This window comes from Camelus bactrianus, chromosome 10 (genome assembly GCF_048773025.1).
Source record: "Camelus bactrianus isolate YW-2024 breed Bactrian camel chromosome 10, ASM4877302v1, whole genome shotgun sequence".
In the NCBI taxonomy this organism is placed as follows: domain Eukaryota; kingdom Metazoa; phylum Chordata; class Mammalia; order Artiodactyla; family Camelidae; genus Camelus; species Camelus bactrianus.
The window spans coordinates 33840866-33856106 of NC_133548.1; the positions used below are offsets into that span (position 1 = coordinate 33840866).

Sequence of the window (15241 nt, forward strand, 5' to 3'; positions counted from 1 at the left end):
GCCAGTCTGCAGAAACCCCAGAGAGGAGGAGTTGGGGGAATAATAGCCCAGCCTCCCTTTTCTGCCTTTCTTAATCTCCTGATGGTCCTCCTAATTAGCTGATGTCAACTAGACGTCAGAAAGAGGTTATATTCTTTGCTATGTCTGCGTGTCTATTTCTGTTTTGTAGATGAGTTCATGTTCTCTTTTTTCTTTTTTTAAGATTCCACGTATGAGTGATATCATATGGTATTTTTCTCTCTCTTTCTGACTTACTTCACTTAGAATGGCTATCTCTAGGTCCACCCATGTTGCTGCAAATGGCATTATTTTATTCTTTTTATGGCTGAGTAGTATTCCATTGTATATTGTAACTGACTGTACTTCAATTAAAAAAGAAGAATGAAAGAGGTTAGATTGTACAGATTGTGCAGACCTGTTTTCTTCAGGACATAGAACAGGAGATTACTCAAGATATCGGTGCATCCTCCCAGTTTAAGTCCAGTAAGAAAGGGCACAATTGTAAGCAGGAGTCCCCAGCTGTGTCTCCTCAGTTCTGACCTTCCTGACCATCACTGTAGCAAGAGGAATGACACTTACATGGGGCCAACTCCTCCCACGTGTCTGAGAGTAGAGGAGGAGGTTGTACACCTCCAAAAAAGTAGAAGTCACTATTGAAAAAAGAAAGAAGAATGGATTTAAACAGTGTCTAAAGTGATCATACTTCCTCCTCATTTATTATCCTATTTATTCATAAATCTGTATGCTGGATGTTTTTTTGGGTTTTTTGGGGGGCAAAGAAGAACTATAAATAAATGTAGCATGACTAAGATATTTGGTGGGGGACAAAGCATTTGGATTTGGTAGAGGTGGGTGTTTGGAAGAAAATTTTGCAATATTCCCTTGTCATAGAACAAATACAACCATGAACTGTATTCAGCAATTTCAGTAGCTGATTTAGTACAGCTATCATATTCTTGACAGTAATTTTTTTCCCTTTTGAGAGTTTTGGGAGTGGAGAGATGCTGGTATATGTGCCTACATGTTTGCTGCTTCTGTGCTAATTTTTTTTTCTTTTACAGATGGAGAAACTAAGTCATATATCTGTTAAATATGTGATCTAAGATCATAGAATTAAACTTTGATGCCAGTCCAGGAACCTGGATATCCAGACCAATGACAAAATATTTAGTGATATCAGTGCAAGTCTAGACTCATTTTCAGGAAAACCTAGCTCCTCTAGTTTTTACCTGATGGGCCTGTCATTGTTGTATTATTCAGGTTCCTTAGCATTTTTGAGTGTGTCCTCTCATTGATCTATGCTGAAGGAATAACCTATGCAAAGGCACTGTGGTGGGTGGGAGTATGGCTGGTTTTAAGAGGCCAAAACACCAGTATGGCTGAACTAGAGGGATAAATGCATTGGGCAAGGGTTGGGGAGAGCACACTGGACAGGCAGGTTGGGGCCAATATGTACCTGACCTCATAAAATAATGATTTTATAATATTATTTAATTTTAATTTTTTAAATTTCAGTAAACTTGATTTCTTTTCATTGTATTTTTAATGGTTTTCTTCTACTTAAGGTAGCTGCATATTACCTTAATTACTATTAATACATTTATCAGTCCTTATTACTATTAGTTCGTTTAGTAAGGTGTGTAAGAGTGAGGGCATTTAAAAAAAATAGTAAGCACAGGGGAGTGTAGAGTACACATAGGATATGATGAATTCATGAAGGTAACATCTGAGTGAGGAAAGTCTGCGAAACTCTAAGGTACTGGGCATTTTTCTTTTGCCCCTTCAGATCCACTTTCAATCCTCTGCACCCTTCTCTGTGACCCCAAAGCAGACCTCTAAGGGAGACTGTATCACCCAGTCTCCCTTATCCTCTAGTTTCTAGTTGGATTTGGCCAACAGAAAGCACTGATTGGATCTAAAAAGGAAAAGAATGTGAGATTAGGGTCTTTATTCTACATCCCTCTCTGTGGGGTGGCTGCGGGTTGGTCCTCTACCAAAGGGCACAACTCCTGTTCGACAGTCCCCTCAGAGCTACAGGTACTCTCTACCAGCCACACCCTTTCAGATATAGGTGTGGTAATGCCACCGGGCTGTTGCCAGAATTGGGACCCAGCAGCATTCCTTGCTGGGTTTTCTTTAACACTCCATGCCTGGGTAAATCTCTTGTTAAATCGTCTTCCATTCTCCACTTGAACACTCTACGTTTTCCTGCCAGAACCCTGATGTGATGGAAAGCATGAACTTTGAAATCAAAAAGAAGTAGATTTGAACCTTGACCTGCCACTTGACAGCTGTGTGACCTTGGGCAAGTCTGAGTAGGTAAGTACAGTATACCTCAGCCCAGGAAGACTGGACACTGGGAGGTCAGGCAGCCCCCCTCTCTCACGACGACAGCCCCAGCTCTTGGGGCAGTTTTAACACTTAGTTGGTACTCAAGAAAAACTTTCGTGTGGATGGATTTCATCTTTTACGTGACCTAGAAGGAGAGTGAGAAGTCAACTTGTCAACCATTCCTATTTTACAGATGACAGTAATATTATTTTATGATGGGAAAGCACTTTGTTGACTTGTAAGTCCTCTGGCAGTGACCGGCAGTTCTGGCTACATATTAACATCTTCTGAAGCTTTAGAAAGATAAAGATGCCTGGTCTTTGCCCTAGACCTGCTGAATCAGGATCAGTAGTTTTAAAAGCTCCTTAGATGATTCTGCCGCGCAAAGGAGAAATTCACCCCAGTGGAATGTGTTATTAGGATCTATTTCCTAACAGTATCCATTAGGAGACCATATAGCAGCCTGAAGCAACCCCGGCTTCACTTCTTTTTGTAAAAGTACTTACATAGCACTTAATACATGCCAAGGACCATTAACACAGTCAACACTCACAATATCCTGCTGAAGCAGGAATTATTATCCCTATAGATTAGGAAACTGAGGCACAGAGAGGTTAAGCAGCTCACCAAAAGTCACCCAATATGAAAGTGGTAGCGCCAGCATTGGAACTGCCGTCTTCTGGCTCAAACCACTGCAGCAAACAGATTCTCTCAAAGCTACAGTGTCTCTCAAAGCATGTAACTGCTCTACCCCTCAGTGTTCTTATCTGTAAAGGGAAGATGATCACATTACGTCCTTCCTAGGGGACTTGTGAAAATTAAGATTCTGCCTGTAATGCACTCAGCAATGTATTTAGTACCTACTAAGCATTAAATGAAAGTCAGCCATTATTATTAATACTTTTATCACTGATTCTTCAATGTCATGGAAATATAATGCAGGTTCCAGCTCAAGCCGGAACTATCTGAGCCTGTTTATCTAGCTGATAGAGCAGGACACCTGGTTCAGGGCAAGGTGGAATCTGGCACTTGCATTTACCTTCTGAGCTTGTTTCTTTCCAGCGGTCGCACGTCAGAGTCCCACGGTGTAGGGGGAAAAGCTAAAAGACCCTTGTCACTCGAGAGCAAACGAAACCTCTGCAAGACGTTGAAGAAGCAGAACTGCTTTACGGGGCCTTTTAAGTAAAGGCAAAGTGAAAGAAGAGTGGATATACTTCCCTCTCCCAAAGAGAACTTCCTGCAGCTGGAACTTCTTAAGGAAATCAGAACCTTGATCCTGCGGATAGGAGAGGGTGTGGGGATGAAGAGAGAGAGAGAGAGAGAGAGAGAGAGAGAGAGAGAGAGAGAGAGAGAGAGAGACCAGGGAGAGCAGTCTTGCCAGATAACACACATGACACATATTTCCCCAAAACACGCAAAGGCATTTTCAGAGGTTTTTGTTAAGTCTCTAGGAATAAGAGGGGGAGGAAATTCAAACTGATGAGGTAAATCACAGCCCAGAGGAACTTAGGGAAACCCAGCTTACATAATATTTTACAACTTCTGACGCAGGCACTGATTAGAGTAACATGCAGAGGAGAGGGGAAAGTATAATCTGTAAGTATGTGTGTGTTTGTGTGTGTGTTCCGTGGGTGTACAACACAGAAAGTACATTCAGAGCGTTTCGCCTCTCTTAACTCCCTGAAGCATCGGCACTCTCGATTAGTTTCTGCCACAAGATGGCGCCAGAGAAAGTGTAAATGATTGCTTTCCTGGGAACCGTTCAGTGACAGAAAATCCTCTGCGACCTTTTATATTAGGATGCTTACTATGAGTTCTCTTGATTTTTCAAAAATGAAATGACTATGTGCATAAGTTTACTGGCTGATACTTTGGGAAGAGCTGGGTAATTCACAAATGAAAATGCTAAAATAAGTAAGCACTCCTGGAGAATGCAGAGGGTTAAGGAGAAAACTAATGATGAATTAATTCACTTGTCAAACATTAGTTGCTGTCTGTGTGCCTGCTAGTTAGATGCTGTTGGTACAAAGCTAAATGAACCCACAATTTTCATTGACTTCATCAGTAACATCAGAAACCAAAAATTTCATAACACTTTTTTTTTTCTTATTTGAAACTCTTCTTATCTTCACCTATTCATGTCTTCAGAGGAAGTCTGTGCAATTGTTCAGCACAAAGGCTTTGGAGTAAGAGAGTGGGTTCAATCTCCATTTCTGCCATTTTCTAGCTGTTACCCACCCTAGTGCCCTAGTTTCCTCGTTTGTAAAATGGGATGATTATACTACCTACCTTGTTGGGTGTTGTGACGATTAAATGAGATAATCCACACAGAGTGCTTGGAACCATGTCATACTTAAGAGTTTGGTGTTTATTAATTCTTATTCAGACACTACCCATCCTTTGGAGTCCAGGTAAAATCGTAGATAGAGAGATTGAGTGCTAAGGCACTGTTTGATTATAATTATATTGGCCAATAAATTCTGTTTTGTTTCAGTCATTTGCAACTTAAAGCATCCTGACTGATACAGCAGTTATATTGATTAATATCTTTGTGTGTGTGTGTGTGTGTATTAAACTTTTGTGTGTGGAGGGGGGTAATTAGGTTTATTCATTTAAAAATTTTTATTTAAAAAAATTTTTAACAGAAGTACTGGGGATTGAACCCAAGACCTCGTGCATGCTAAGCATGTGCTCTACCACTGAGCTATACCCTCCTTTCTTTAATTTCTTAATCTGTGACAGCTACTGGGCTAAATGCTTTCTGTATCTTAGTTGTCTTTTAATCTTCATGATAGTTCTATGAGGTAGGGATGAGATAGATACTAATATTCCCATTTACCAGATGAGGAAACTGAGAGTAAAAACCATTAGGTAATATATTTAAGATCACACAGCTAATAAATGAAAGAATCAAGTTCTAAATCCATTTATAGTCTTACTCATTATAAAACTGATATCTCCCCAAATGACATGCATATCCCTGGTATAACACACATTTAAAAAGTATGACCTCAGTCATTTGTGGCTCCCTGTGACAGGGATACATTTCCACACCACTTGGACCCTCACTGACTTCTCCTTTCCCTGAGTATTGGTCAAGGTCACTATAATCAGAACCATCAGACTCATCCTGCAATTACCTACCATGCTATGCTACTTACTATCTTACTAGAATGACCATTCTATGAAGGCAGGACTTTGTTTTCCTCACTGTTATATCCTCAACACCTAGGGTGGTTCCTGACACAGTATAGGCACTAAATAACCATTTGCTAAATGAATGAATGAACAAATGTGGGTTGGCTTTCCTTGAACACATTGGACAACTGGAGAGCAGACTACTTGAGAACACTACACACTTGATCACATTGGTCAAAAATCCTTGTTTCTTCCACATAGTCAAATTGTAGGGGGTAAACACCCTCCCCCCACACCCACATCCACACATTAACTGATAGATATATCAACTCTACCCTTAAAATGAGCTCGTTTCCCTCGGGTTCCACAGCAGGATTCTGTGAGTGCCTGGTTAGTACACCGAAACTGAGTGTGAATGTTCCGAAACTCTGTTCTAGGCTCCATCCCTGACGGCAAGGCAGGCTGTACATTCTTGGCAGTGTGGTGATGGAATTGGCCCCAGCATAGAGCCTAAAAGATCTGGGGTCTCTTTGTAGCTTTGCCAAATTGTGAGCCATGTGACTTTGGACAAATCCTTTAGCATCACTGAAACTTCATCTCCGTAAGTGTAAAATAGAAATAATCTCCCAGCTTTTTGTGAGGATCAAATTACATTATAATGAAAACAGTAAAAAAGTCAAGCAAGATATATAAGGGAAGACAAAACTGAATTCATATATTTCTAGGTAAAGGAGGTTTTAAAAAATCTCATTTTGATGACTGAATTCCTTACACTGATTGGCTTGTGTGGATAACGTAGGGTTTGGCCGAATGTAAATTGAAATAATTTGTCCAAACATGATTTGGAAGAAAGTAGTTTGGTTGAAATTAAATTGGCTCAGTGGACAATTTGGTCAAAATAATAGTTTGAGGAAAACAATTTTCCCGATTACTGGTTTTACAAAAGGTTATTTTAGTTAAGTCTGGGGAGTCTGTTTCCATCGGTTGGCATTTTTGTCACTTTAAGGAATTTCTCAGAGTTTCTTCTTTCTGTTTAAAGTCATTTTAAGGAAGCCTAGAGTTGGGTTTTTCATCAATTTGGCCATTTGTCAATTGTGTTTCCTCTTAGGAGCTCTGGTTTACATTGATTAATTATTTATAACTGGGAATTCATAATTGACTAATTATAAAAATGACTTACCAGAACACAGTCAACTTCTCAGCTCAGTAAATATTGCAGTTTCCCTTTCAAACATTTGGGCTCTTGGAAACTGGCGGCTTTGCGGTCTTTTTACCACTTTTATGCAATTTACTGTTAAGAGAGAGCAATGAAGGGGAGAAAATCTTGAGTGCAGAGCAGGAAGCATTCAGGATTCCAGTGTGGACAAAGACACCATTATCTGCTAAGAGCCTTCTAAAACCTCAATTTAAATTTAAAACTAGCGGGCAAACTCAACTGTGGATGTGAAAGAGGGAAGAAGGGGTGGGAGGAAGGCGGTGAGGTGTTCATCAACTTGATGCTGTAAACTTGGTCGAAAGCACCAGAGGGCAGTGCAGTGCTAAATATCTCTGCACCGACGGCTTGAAATCTTACACCGACTTGCATCTAAACATGACATTAAGGAAAGAAAAAAGTCAAACTCATAGAAACAGAAAGTGAAATGGTGTCTGTCAGGGGCTGGAAGGAGGGAAAAATGGGAAAAGTTAGTAAAAGGGTACAAGCTTTCCGTAAAAAAAAAAAAAAAATGATGGCTCAGGACACAGGATTGTGGGGAGGGTTATATATGTAGATGTCCGGGAGCGCCGGGGACGTAATAGTTGCAGTGTAACAAATGATTATTATGGCCAAATTTTATTTCATAGTACTTACTATTTCTGACCCAGATAAGAAATGCACAATCTGATTACAACAGCAGACAGGTCACTTTCATCCTCATCCTGGGTGAAAAGTGTAATTAGCTTAGCCCTGCCACACTCATTCTCATGCTGAAAAGCCACTTAATGGCTCTGAAGATCAGTATAAAATAACTCATTCAAACATAGATATTAGAGTTCTTGCAGAGCCCCAGCCGATGAAAATGTCCTATTCTGTGTTAAGATGGTATTAAAGAAAGGTTTCTGAGTACAGCTCAGCAAGCCAAGAATTTCTAATCCAGTTTTTCTTGTCAATCCCAATACCTGTGCATGTATAACTGAGAAATTGTGCTCGTCACTGAAATTTGACACAACATTGTAAAATGATTATAAATCAATAAAAAATGTTTAAAAAAATCCCAATACCTGATTCAATAACAAGAGTCATGATGATGGTGGCAGTCCTTAATTTTCCAGTCAACAAGACTGCCACACCTTAAGTGATGAGAAGAATTCACCTGGGCATTCAACAGTCATCCTGCTATAATGTCAATCATTGTAAATCACTGTGCTGTGGATAAATCCCTCAGCAAATATGTACTGGGTGGTGAGAGTTTAAAGAAAAAGGCACCGAGGACTAGAAGGAGTCCCGGAAGCTCCCCGGTCCACTAGAGATTACTGAGTGAGAATCTAATATTAACTAGCAGATCAGATAGATTCCTACCACCTACTTGCCTGGACAAATTCAGAATGAATCAAGAATTTGTTTGGGAACTGAAAAGTGGAAAGACTTAAGTTTACTCCCAAATTGTATGGACACAAAAAGAAGAGAGTAAAGTTAGCTGACAATATTTTAAGTTTCTTTTGTTGATCTGAAATACTCTATGTATACACATTTAAAAATTTTTTTAGTATTGTATGAAAGGAGAGAAGGTTAGCACTCCCCTTGACAAGGATGGAAGAGGCCCTCGGGCCTGACAACATGCATACGGTTAAGGCATTGCCACCTACTTCATGGCATCTAACCATCGTTTTTATATGTACAAGATCTTACGGTAGCTCACAGAAGAAAAAAAAATGCAACAATGAATATATATATGTTCATGTATAACTGAAAAATTGTGCTCTACACTGGAATTTGACACAACATTGTAAAATGACTATAACTCAATAAAAAATGTTAAAAAAAATAAAATAAAAAATAAAGTCCATTTTAAAAATTAAAAAAAAATTTTTTTTAAATTAAGAGATAGCATTCTGCTTCATATTCTTTTTGGTACAAATCCAGCTATGTGCAAATGAATGAAATTCAATGAAAACATAGTAATTACATTTTAAAATAAGCATGTGCTTGCTGTGTTAAAATAATTACATATGCTTATTAAGAAAAAACATCCAAAATGCAAGTATTTATTCAAAGATACTGTAATTTTGGCAATAATTTTGTTATGCTAATACAACAAAAAATAACCCCCATACAATAACTTCACCTTAAGCCCCCAAAAATAGCTCCAAATTACATTGACTCCACATTACAAGATTGATCATCTTGTACAGTAACTTCAAAACCATTTACTTTAATTAGCTCTGCTTATTACAAAATCATCATTTAGTCTTCTAAGATGCTACAAAAATGGATATCAAAATTACTATCTTAAATTAATTATGCTTTGGTAATGAAATACATGGTGTAATTTGAATTGCAAGGACTACATATATAGGACTATACAACAAAAAACGAAAATATGTTCTTTGTAGGAAAACTAGCGATTAAAATCAAATCTACTCTTACTCAGAGAGGCATGGTTAAAAAAAAAAAGAGGCATGGTTAACAACAGAGTAACTATGGTTAGTGGTCACAAGAATGACTTCATCTGCAAACCAAATTTCTCACTTTAAAACTGGATGGCCTTTTCTGTTAAAATTGCAGGGAGGGGATCACACACTTCCTACAGAGCCAACAGGAATTCATTTGTTTGGTATTAGCCTCTTTTTCCTGGATAAGATGGACTGCCTGAGAACATTAGTTCCTTCCATAGTCATGGTTCAAAAGTAGACTTAATTGTTAGTAAAGCATGCCAGTTGTCAGAAACAGATGGTTTAATATGGGTAAGTTATTCCTGACAGTGTAATCAAAGCTCTTGGAACGATGATCTGCCTTTGAAATATGGATTCCAGAATTCCAGAACATAAGAGTTGGAGGAGACTTTAAGTCACTAAGCTCTTCCTGTAGCCTCTGTTTGGATTAAGCTGGAGATTCTTCTGACTTGTAAAACTCCCCAAGGATGAAGATTCTATTCCTATCTTACTAATTGATTCTAAGTGCTTACTTTCCTAGCGTCCAAAAGGAATCTGATATTTTTGTTGTCATCTCCATAAATTTCCAAATGTATACTCCATGCTGTTGCAGAAAGAGCATTGAATTTGGAATCAAAAGATGTGGACTTGACACTTCCTATTTGACCTCTGGCAAGTCCTTTGTCCTTTCTGGGCTTCAGTTTCCTCATCTCTAAAGTAAAGCTAATAATCCTTACCCATCTCAAAAGAGGTTGTGAGAATCAAATAAGCTCAGGTATGTAAAATCATGCGATGATTATAAAGCTGCAGGCTTTTGTCTTAAGCCTTATGATATTTAGGAATTTTAGAAAGAAATAAAGATTTAGGGAAGATCTAGATCTTAAATAAATACGCTACTAGGAACTTTGCTTATGATGGTTTTCAGTCTAAACTAGACACGCCACTCACTCAGGGGTCTGACCCTTAGGCCCCAAATCTACAAAATTCCAACATCCATCCACTGCTCTTAGACTCTTTTCAAGAAGTCTGTGAACTGTAAATCGTCATACAAATTAAACTGTGACAAAAATGACTAGTACAATTATACTAAGAGCCAGTGAGCCACCTGTTTCAGAAAAGCCTGAGGCTAGATTGTCTAATAAGAGCTGGGCTGAGGATTTTTCTCCCCCAGGAACTATAAAGCTTATATTTAAAGAATAAATCTAGTTTCCAAGGAACTTGATTATCCAGAGAATCACACGAGCCTAACATGCTAGCCAGCATCCCCAAAGTCAAAGGACCATTTTGAAAAGCAAAGTAGCAAGGAGAAGTATCTGCCGTCTGCACAGTGCTTTGCAGTTTCCTAAGCTCTTCCATATATTACACATTAAATGTGTAATATGACTCATCATGGGAGTAAACTCAGTAATTTGAGAGATGGTAACAAAAAGGAAGGACGGAAATATTATGATTTAAAAACACTTAAGTATCTTAAAAGCAAAACTGTAGAAGAGATTAAATGCACAGATGTATACCAAACTGAGCTATGCTACTAACATCCATCAGAATATAAAGTTGTGCCAGTCATACAATGGAGAGACTTGTGCCCACTCAGCATTTATTTCATTTTTTTTCCCAATTCTTAATTTTTCTTTGGAAATACATCACTCATTGGCCAGCATCTATGTACTCTGGGTAGTACTGACCTCATCTTTTGGTCTTAGGCATGGCCCTGATACCTCTAGGCCAATTTGGATAATCTTGATCTGCCTTTATTCAGGAGCCGTCTAATCACAGTAAAAGTTAGAACTTTTGTTTGAAGGATATGGGAAGCATCATTTTTTCCCCCTAGAATGTGAAAAAGAAAGCCTGTATGTAGCCCAGTGTATACAGCTATCTTGAGGCTGTAGAGAAAAGACTGTTGGAGTCTTATCCATCTCAGGGCTTTTCAGTTATGAAAGCCAACACCTTCTTTCCAGATTTAAGCTTTAAAATTGATTTTCTGTTCTTGCCACACAGATCAGCCAACATGATATTCTTAATACGTAAAGTACTTCTGCATCACATATTGCATAATTGGACACTCACAATGACTCCGTGGAGTGGGTTTTAGTGTCATCTCCAGTTTACAGAAGAGGAAACAAGTCTCCAGTAGGTTCGTGACCTGCCTATTGTACATACCAGGTAAGTGTTAGAGCCAGAAATGGAATTAGGCATTCTGGTCTAGAACAATTACTTTCTACTCTACCATGTCATGTCAAAAGGCCAAATCGAGGGCAGATTTTTAAACGTTCATGACTTAGGCAACATAGAAGATTTTATACTGATTAATGTTATTAAAACATGGTACATATTATAAAATTAAGAATCTCAATCTTGGTTTTCAGCAGTGGCCACATTCCTTAATTTTTAAATCTTTCTGCCATATGGGCCCTAGCCTGCGGTCTGACTGTGCTGTAACTTCCACTGGGTGTGTTGTAGCTCTTGCTCTGTTTTGTACAACCAGGCAGAAACACTGATGTTAAGTTATGTGAAAGTTGGGTTATAAACATCTCATGTTTAGTGACACTGATGTCAAGGGCGTCCAGTGGAACTGTTCAGATTGCTGTCAGTTTCAAAGAATTATTATTTGAAAACAAGACAAGACCTTATTTTAACCTGTTGTTGTTTTTCAGTGTTTTACTACAAAGCTCATTCTCCACTGTCACGGGTGTGGAGTCGCATTGTGATAGAAAGATGCAACTGATATTCATTCATTCATTCATTCATGCAGCAAAAATTTATTGAGGACAAACTGTCTCAGAAACTACTAGAACTCAGCTACATAGATGAATAAGCCACAGTTTATTCTACTTTTAGATTACCCATCTTTTTGATTTAATTCAGTGAGAGAGTGATTAGTAATTACTGTTTGAATATCTTTTAGGGGAATGTGAGTCAAAGTGTGGTCTCTGTCTTTGAGGAGCTCACAACAGAGTTGGAAAAAAGAAGAAAAATACTGAAACATTAATCTATTTAAGAATAATTCAGTTAAATGTCTGTAGCACTGTATCTGGTAGCCATATAATGAATATCAGTGTGGGCCCAATCTTCAGAAAAGACTTCAGGAAGGCAGCGAGACATGAATCCAGTAAGGATAGGGTTGAAAGGACATAATCTATTCCAGATTTCCCAATCACAGCCTTTAATGATTATAGGGCTTTGACTAAGTACGTGGTAAAGCACAAGTCCATTTATTCTTATTCCAAAGGCACTCAGAGAGAAACTGAGGTCTGAGAATCCACAAACGTGATGTTTAGCTCAGGTCTCTTTTGCTTGCATCCTTTCCTTCAGACATTTGACACATACACCATTGTCTTCACAGGGCAATCTAAAGCGGGAGAGGCAGATGGAAAGTGAACTTGCAAGGAGTATCACTAGGGTTTTTTTTATTGCAGCAACAAAACAGACTCTGGCTATATTAGAAAGAAAATGGAGTTTGTTAGATAGATATTAGATGCCCACAGAAGATGAGGTGTCTCATTGATCAAAGGGAAGTCATACGTCTATTCTTTTGCATATGAGATGGAGGGTGAAATCTGACATTTTGGGCTTCTGGGGTAAGAGCTAGCTACTACCTTCTACCAAGACTACATACAAAAGGGAAGTGTCTGGAGAGGAAATAATACATGGGACTACCTACAATTCAATAGCAAGAAAATAAATGACCTGATTAAAACACGGGCAAAGGAAATAGACATTTCTCCAAAGAAGACATACGAATGACCACCAGGTACATGGAAAAGTCCTCAGCATCACTGATCAAGAAAGAAATGCAAATCAAAACCACAATAAGATATCCCCTCACACCCCAGTTTGGATGTCTATTATCAAAAAAATAAAAGATAATAAGTACTGGCAAGGATGCAGAGAAATTGGAAGCCTTGTACACTGTTGGTGGGAATGTAAAATGGTGCAGCTTCTATGGAAGGCAGGATGGAGTTTCCTCTAAAAAATTAAAATAGAACTACCATATCATCCTGCAATTTCACTTCTGGGTATTTGTTCAAAAAAACTGAAACAGGATCTTAGAGAAGTATCTGGTTTCCCATGTACAAGGGAGCATTATTTTCAAAAACCAAGATACACAAACAACCCAAATGTCCATCAACAGACGCACTGATAAAGAAAATGTGGCATATACATACAATAGAATATTATTCACCCTTACAAAGAAAGGGAACCCTATCATTTGTGACAACATGGATAAACTTGGAGGGCATTATGCTAAGTGAAATAAGCCAGTCTCAGAAAGACAAATACCAGTGGATTCCACTTATATGACTGGTTAACCAAAAAACAGAGAGTAGAATGGTGGTTGCCAGGAACTGGAAATGGGAGTTGTTGTTCAATGGGTATAAAGTTTCAATTATGACAGATGAATAAGTTCTAGAGAACTTCTGCGTAGCACAGTGCCTACAGTTAACAACATGGTATTGTGCACTTAAAAAATTATTAAGAGGACACATCTCCCATTAAGCATTCTTACCACCAAAAATGGGGACACAAGAAGACTTCTGAAGATGAAGGATGTGCTAATTACCTTGCCCGTGCTGATAGTATCATGAGTGTATATATATGTCCAAACTCGACAAATTGTATTTATTAAACATGTGCAGGTTTTTTCCTATATCAATTATGTCTTAATAAATTTTTTTGAAGTAATGGGACTAAATGCTGGGTAGCCAAATAATGATAAATGTCTACTCCAGGGAGCTCGACCCTAAAGCATTTTCCAAGAATAATTGAGCCTGCCATCTGGAAAAGACCTCCCTGGGTCTCAAAGGGAGCATAGCATGGGCAGTCAGACATCACCAGTGAGTTCCAAGAAGGAGCCAAAAGAAGTTCCAAATTCTCATTCATCCCATTCATATGACATGCAGGTTTTGAGCAGGCAAAACCTCTGCAGTTGAGGAAAGGTCTAGTAGGTAGGGATGTTTGGACTTCCCTATGATATTTATTTCTGGGATTCACATTTATTTCCAGTGAGCCCTAAAACCAAAACTCGGGCGTTTTCAGAGAATCCTTGAAACTCCGATTTGGAAAACTCATTAGAAGTCAAACAGCACACTGGTGTGAAAATGTTCTTGCTGCCAATGCCCTTCTTCAGAGCCTGATATGCAAAGAAGATAAAATTTACACTAAAGTAGAAATGACTTATTGGATCTCTTCTCTGCATGACTGGTAGGACTTGTAACCACAGAGAGCATGGATGTCCAGGTGGATGGAGGCAGTAGGGACCTACTGGGCAGAAGGGCAGGACACAAACAGGGTGGCTGAGAGCTGCGTGAGCCTATTTTGTAAAGATTTATATCTTATACTTTTTAAAAACATATTTTCCAGGACCCCTAACTCAGAGCTGTATATTCAGATCATGAGGTAAATACTTCATTAATTTGTTCATTCAATAAATATTTATGCACCTGCTCTTAGGCAGCCAGTACTTGTCAACTAATTGATCTATCTAACCAAACAGCATCATTTTTCTTCACCACTGCTTCTAAAAGGCATTGAAAACATAGATCCAACAGGACAGGTTACAGGGCCAGGTTCTGTGAACCACAGATTGCAGTGCAAATATCAGAGATTTCCATTTATTATCAATATCACTACAGGGCAGAGATGAGGGACTTAAAATATGATCCTTGCCTTTACATTCCAGGAGGAAAGAGTCTTGTGGGATGAAGAAGGAAGTCCAAAGCGATTTGATCTATCATTTGATCATTTACCACATCCCCAGGCACTCTGGCGGGTGTGAGGATACAGCAGTGAACAAGATGGACGTGTGAACTGAGGGCCAAGGGCCATGCGTTGAGTATAATTTCTCTGAGTCAATCTTTACTGTATGTTGTTTCTGTGCCAGGCCTGTGCTAAGGATACAGGATTAAAAAACAAAAGAAACAACAACAACCATCCGTCTCACCCGCAGGGCACTCACAGACATATAGACGGGCAGCTAGAATGACATGTTCAAATCGCCATCATCCAGGATGTACTTTGGAGCTACAGGGCACAGAGGAAGCTGCTATCACTTCTATTCGGGGAGAAAGAGTCCGAGAAAGCCACAAGGCAACACTGACATGGGCAGAGCTTGGAAGGTCCTAGTAGAGTTTAGCAGATGGGT

The 15241-nt window shown here is 38.9% G+C and overlaps 1 non-coding gene across 1 annotated transcript; it reads left to right on the top strand.

Annotated features, from left to right (window-relative positions):
* Positions 1-8213: 8213 nt before the first annotated feature.
* On the top strand, positions 8214-8339 carry LOC123619647 (U6atac minor spliceosomal RNA). The gene has a single exon (XR_006728326.1). It is a non-coding gene; the product is annotated as a U6atac minor spliceosomal RNA (small nuclear RNA).
* The last annotated feature ends 6902 nt before the right edge of the window (positions 8340-15241 follow it).